The 6,088-nt window shown below is 47.7% G+C and overlaps 1 non-coding gene across 1 annotated transcript; it reads right to left on the bottom strand.

Annotated features, from left to right (window-relative positions):
- Window positions 1-5,391: 5,391 nt before the first annotated feature.
- LOC114806866 lies at window positions 5,392-5,561 on the bottom strand. The gene has a single exon (XR_003754922.1). It is a non-coding gene; the product is annotated as a U1 spliceosomal RNA (small nuclear RNA).
- Window positions 5,562-6,088: the final 527 nt, after the last annotated feature.

The raw sequence follows: 6,088 nt of genomic DNA, 5'->3' as shown, positions 1-6,088 counted from the left end.
CACCGTCCCCCAGGCCCCACCTCCAAGTTCTTTAACCGTTTTGCTCCCTTTCTCACATTGCTTCTATCTCCAGCTCTACATTGAAACTTGGGGACTTCAAAAGCGACATAGATGTTGCTGACGACCCTTCTGCTGTCCTCCTTTTATCACCCCTCAACTCCACTGACCTTCTGCTCCACCCTGCCTCACCCACTAACCAACATGAACACCCACTCAAACTCATTATCTCTAGTCACTGTACAATCCCTACCCTCGCCAACTCTGAAATCCTCTATCTGACCACAACCTCGTCACCTGCCTTCTCTCCCATACCCACCTCCTCCCCGCAATTCTGTCCTGTGCCCTCACAGAGACCTCCGATCTTTTTACCCCATCCAATTTTCTCAAGTCCTCATGCCCCATTTAGCTCCCATACCCAAACTACCTCCCCTTGATGACCAAATTGGCACTCTTGATAGGACCCTCTCTACCTTTAACTCTCTCCTTAGGCCCCCTGTTCCTCCCCCTCCCCCATCTCTCACCCCCAATGATCTGGCCACCTACTTCATCACAAAAATCAACACAATCAGGTCTGAGCTCTCCAAATCACCCCTCCCCCTCTTGCCTCCCCCCCACCAACCCTCTCCCCTACTTTCCCATCCTTCCCTGCAGTATTCTCAGAGGAGATCTCCTCCCTCCTCGCAAGTGCCACTCCCTCCACCTGCACCTTGGACCCCATTCCTGCTCACCTTATAAAAACCATTGCCCCTGCCCTCCTCCCTTCCTTAACTTCTATCTTTAACCACTCAATCTCCAATGGCTCCTTCCCCTCTGTCTTCAAACATGCCCATCTCTCCCCCATCCTAAAAAAACCCTCTCTCGACCCCACTTCCCCTTCCAGTTATCGCCCTACCTCCCTACTCCCTTTCCAAAATCCTAGAACGAGTCGTCTACACTCGCTGCTTAGCATTCCTTAACTCCCATTCTCTCCTGGACCCCCTCCAATCTGGCTTCCGTCCCCTCCACTCTACCAAGACTGCTCTCTCTAAGGTCACCCATGACCTCCTTCTTGCCAAATCCAATGGCTCCTACTCCATTCTAATTCTCCTTGACCTCTCAGCTGCCTTTGACACTGTCGACCATCCCCTTCTCCTCCACACCTTATCTCACCTTGGCTTCACGGACTCCGTCCTCTCCTGGTTCTCCTCTTATTTCTCTGGCCAGTCATTCTCGGTCTCCTTCGCAGGCGCCTCCTCCCCCTCCCATCCTTTAACTGTTGGAGTTCCTCAAGGGTTAGTTCTTGGCCCTCTTCCGTTCTCCATTTACACTCACTCCCTTGGTGAACTCATTCGCTCTCACGGCTTCAACTACCATCTCTACGCAGATGACACGCAGATCTACATCTCTGCTCCTGTCCTCTCCCCTTCCCTTCAGGCTTGCATCTCCTCCTGCATCCAGGACGTCTCCACCTGGATGTCGGCCCGCCACCTAAAACTCAACATGTCCAAAACTGAGCTCCTTATCTTCCCTCCCAAGCCCTGTCCTCTTCCTGACTTCCCTATCACTGTGGATGGTACGAACATTCTTCCCATCTCTCAGGCCCGCAACCTCGGTGTCATCTTTGACTTGTCTCTCTCGTTCACCCCATGCATCCGATCCATCACCAAAACCTGCCGGTCTCACCTTTATAATATCGCCAAGATCTGCCCTTTCCTCTCCACCCAAATGGCTATCTTACTGTTACAGGCTCTTATAATATCCCGGCTGGATTACTGTGTCAGCCTTCTCTCTGATCTCCCTTCCTCCTATCTCTTCCCGCTCCAGTCTATTCTTCACTCCGCTGCCCGGCTCATCTTCCTGCAGAAACGCTCTGGGCATGTCACTCCCCTTCTTAAAAACCTCCAGTAGTTGCCTATCAACCTCTGCTCAAAACAAAAACTCCTCACTCTAGGTTTCAAGGCTCTCCATCACCTTGCCCCTTCCTACCTCTCCTCCCTTCTCTCTTTCTACTGCCCACCCCACACGCTCTGCTCCTCTGCTGCCCACCTCCTCACCGTCCCTCGGTCTCACCTATCCTGCCGTCGAACCCTGGGCTACGTCCTCCCGCGGTCCTGGAATGCCCTCCCTCCTCACCTCCGACAATCTAATTCTCTTCCCCTCTTCAAATCCCTACTTAAAGCTCACCTCCTCCAAGAGGCCTTCCCAGACTGAGCTCCCCCCTTTTTTCCCTCTGCTCCCTCTACCCCCCCTTCACCTCTCCGCAGCTAAACCCTCTTCTCCCCCCTTTTCCTCTCCTCCTCCCCCTCTCCCGTCCCACCCCCTCAGCACTGTACTCGTCCGCTCAACTGTATATATCTTCATCACCCTATTTATTTTGTTTAATGAGATGTACATCACCCTGATTCTATTTATTTGCCATTGTTTTTATGAGATGTTCTTCCCCTTGACTCTATTTATTGCCATTGTTCTTGTCTACCTGTCTCCCCCAATTAGACTGTAAGCCCGTCAAAGGGCAGGGACTGTATCTGTTGCCAATTTGTACATTCCAAGCGCTTAGCACAGTGCTCTGCACATAGTAAGTGCTCAATAAATACTATTGAATGAATGAATGAAAATACTAAGCTCAACTCACTCCCTCCCCTAACCCTTCACTGATCTCGTACCACTAACCCACAGTCCTGGATCACTTCCACAGTCTGCTTCCTTCACTCCTGTACACATTGCTAGAGGAAATGTAGATATCAGGCCAACCTCATCCACTTCAAGTTCATCCTTGAATGCTTAAACTATGCCCCTTTCTCTGCCTGGAAAAAAATATTTCTCCATCCTTACTGACATGTGTTCCTATTGGCCTTGCCAGTTGTTCCAGACACTTAACTTCCACCTCAAACCCCCTGCTCACCCACTTCCCCCAGCTCTTGTCCCCAGTGACCTGGACACTAACCTATTTGAGAAAATTAATACCATCAAGCATTATCTCCCTAAAATCTCCACTGCTCCTCTCCAGTCCCTCCCTACTCCTGCTCCTTCAACTCTCCCATCTTTCCCAGAAATATCTCAAGAGGAGATCTCCTGCCTTCTCTCAAATCCACCCCCTCCACCTGGACATCTGACCCTATTTATACACTTTGCTGACCTCCCAGCCTCCTGTCTCTCCCAGCTCCAGTCCATACTTCACTCTGCTGCCTAGATCATTTTTCTACAAAAATGTTGAGAACCTGTCACTCCACTCCTCAAAAAACTTCAGCGGTTGTCCATCCACTTCCACATCAGATAAAAACTCTTCATCATTGGCATTAAAGCACTCCATCATCTTGCCCCCTCCTACCTCGCCTCGCTAGTCTCCTTCTACAACCCAGCCCACACACTTCGCTCCTCTAGTGCTTACCTTCTCACTGTGCCTCGATCTCGCTTATCTCACTGCTGACCCCCTGCCTACATCCTGCCTCTGGCCTGGAACGCTCTCTCTCCTCAAATCCGACAGACAATTCCCCTTCTTCAAAGCCTTATTGAAGGCACATCACCTCCCAGAGGCCTTCCCTGACTAAATCCTCCCTTTCCTCTTCTCCCACTCCCTTCTGCTTCATCCTGACTTGCTCCCTTTGTTCTCCCCCCCTCCCAGACCCACAGCACTTGTGTACATAACTGTAATTTATTTATTTATTTATTTTAATGTCTGCCTCCCTCCCCAGACTGTAAGTTTATTGTCAACAGGGAATATGTCAGTTTATTGTGGTATTGTACTCTCCCATGTGCTTAGTACAGTGTTCTGCACACAGTAAGTGCTTAATAAATACAATTTTTCTACAAAAATGTTCAGTCCATCTCTTCCCACTCTTCAAGAACCTGCAGTTACCCATCTCCACATCAAAGAGACACTCCTTACTATCGGCTTTAAAGTGTTTAATCACCTTGCTTCTTCCTACCTCACCTCACTGCTCTCCTACTACCACCCATCCTCATACTCTGTTTCTCTAATGCCAACCTACTCACTGTACCTCAATCTCATCTATCTCACTTCCGACCTCTTGCCCACATCCTGCCTCTGTCCTGGAATGCCCTCCCTCTTCATATGTGACAGACAGTTATTCTCCCCACCTTCAAAGCCTTATTGAAGGCACATCTCTTCCAAGAGGCCTTCCCTGACTAACTCCTCATTTCCTCTTCTCCCACCGTGACTGATTATACCCTGTCCGGGATAATGAGCTTAGGTCACTAGCATTGGAGGGGCTGATAGGGAGTGATAGGAAACATTAACGCTTCCCATAGCTCCTGGGGCTACCAATTCCAGAAGGGCTTGGTGATCAATAAAGCTGAACAATTAGACCCTTAATGAGAAAATTTAAATGAGTTTGGTCATACGATTCTTTTTCACCCCATATTAGCCAACGGAAGGGAAGAGGATAAGGAAATAGCAAGGTATATCTGGGGAGGGCTCTCCATGAACTCTTGGCAGTAAGCTGGAACTCTATAATACCAATTTGGTGAGCCGCCTCTACCTAGAGTCAGGGGCTCCCACTCTGTCAGACCCCATGTGGTGCTGAGAGACGTATCATACCTCCTTGTTGGAGCTAGGAGGAGTGAATATTCTAGGAACTTGACCTGGAAACTTGAAAGGAAACTCGTTTGGGGTGGTTTGAGAAGTGGCCCAAGGAGACAACTAGTATCTCCTTCCCAGTTTTACCAGCTGCTAGAAGTGGGGTACCATACTGACTAGTATATTTATTGCTTATTAGCCTAAGAATAGCTTTGCTCCTGAGGGTTACTTATCACAGGTTCTTTGTGCTATCATTTTAATTATCCTGCTTTCATTACCCATAACCCTGGAGTCTGTGAATCCATTTCCAACTCTCCGATCTGTGAGCTCAGGAGTTACCTGGCCAGGGTGCGACTCCAACTTCCTCACTTCACTTCTCTGTGCCTCAGTTACCTCATCTGGAAAAGGAGGATTGAGACTGTGAGCCCCACGTGGGGCAACCTGATTACCTTGTATCTACCCCAGTGCTTAGAGCAGTGCTTGGCACATAGTAAGCACTTAACAAATGCCATAATCATCATTATTATTATTATTATTCTGCAACACTCTCATTTGTTCCCTTTATTCACCCCTCCCTCCACCCCACAGCACTTATATGCATATCTGTAATATATTTATATTAATGACTGTCTCCCCTGCTAAGCTGTAAGCTCAATGTGGGCAGGGAATGTGTCTACCAATTCTGTTATATTGCTACAGTACTCTCCCCTCCACTTAATACAGTGCTCTGCACACAGTAAGTGCTCAACAAATATGATTGATTGATTGATTGATTGATCAATTCTCTGTCCCATGTTCTTTCCCTTAGGCCCATCCTGCTTTAAGAATGAAAATCCTAAAAACCACAGTTTTCCGTCCTTAAAACAAAATGCCAGCAGGGATTAGCATGAATGCACGTCCCCACTAAACCAAATTATGCAAATGAGTTTTCCCCTTTTGGGGCAAGCACAGCGATCAGCACAACTGGAATACAGTGGGTCAGCCTCACTCTGGGAAAACCACTTTTGCTTTGCTAAACCCTGAGATTTCCATTGATCAAATGTTTACTTTCAAAATAAAGGAGTTATGCCAAGGAGAAAAGGTGAAATGATATTTAATATAACTCAATGTTGACTGTTATTATTATTATTTTTATTATTATTATTGATAGGCACTCACTATTTGTCAAGCAGTGTTCTAAACGTTGTGGTAGATATAAATTAATCAAATTAGACACAGGCCCTGCCCAACATGGGGTTCACAGTCTAAGTAGGAGGGGGAATAGGGATTTCATTTTACAGTTGAGGAAACTGAGGCCCAGATAAATCGAGTGACTTATCCAAGGTCACACAAGAATGATAATCATAATTATGGTCTTTGTTAAGCACTTACTATTTGCCAAACGCTGTACTAAGTGCTGGGGTAGTTACAAGGTAATCAGGTTGTCCCAAGTGGGGCTCACAGTCTTCATCCCCATTTTACAGATGAGGTAACTGAGATACAGAGAAGTTAAGTGGCTTGCCCAAGGTAACACAACTGACAAGTGGCGGAGCCGGGATTAGAATCCATGTCCTCTGACTCCCAAGTCCATTC

This window comes from Ornithorhynchus anatinus, chromosome X1, assembly GCF_004115215.2.
Source record: "Ornithorhynchus anatinus isolate Pmale09 chromosome X1, mOrnAna1.pri.v4, whole genome shotgun sequence".
In the NCBI taxonomy this organism is placed as follows: domain Eukaryota; kingdom Metazoa; phylum Chordata; class Mammalia; order Monotremata; family Ornithorhynchidae; genus Ornithorhynchus; species Ornithorhynchus anatinus.
The sequence above is the reverse complement of the archived record's forward strand: the minus strand, read 5'-3'. Positions and strand labels throughout refer to the sequence as shown.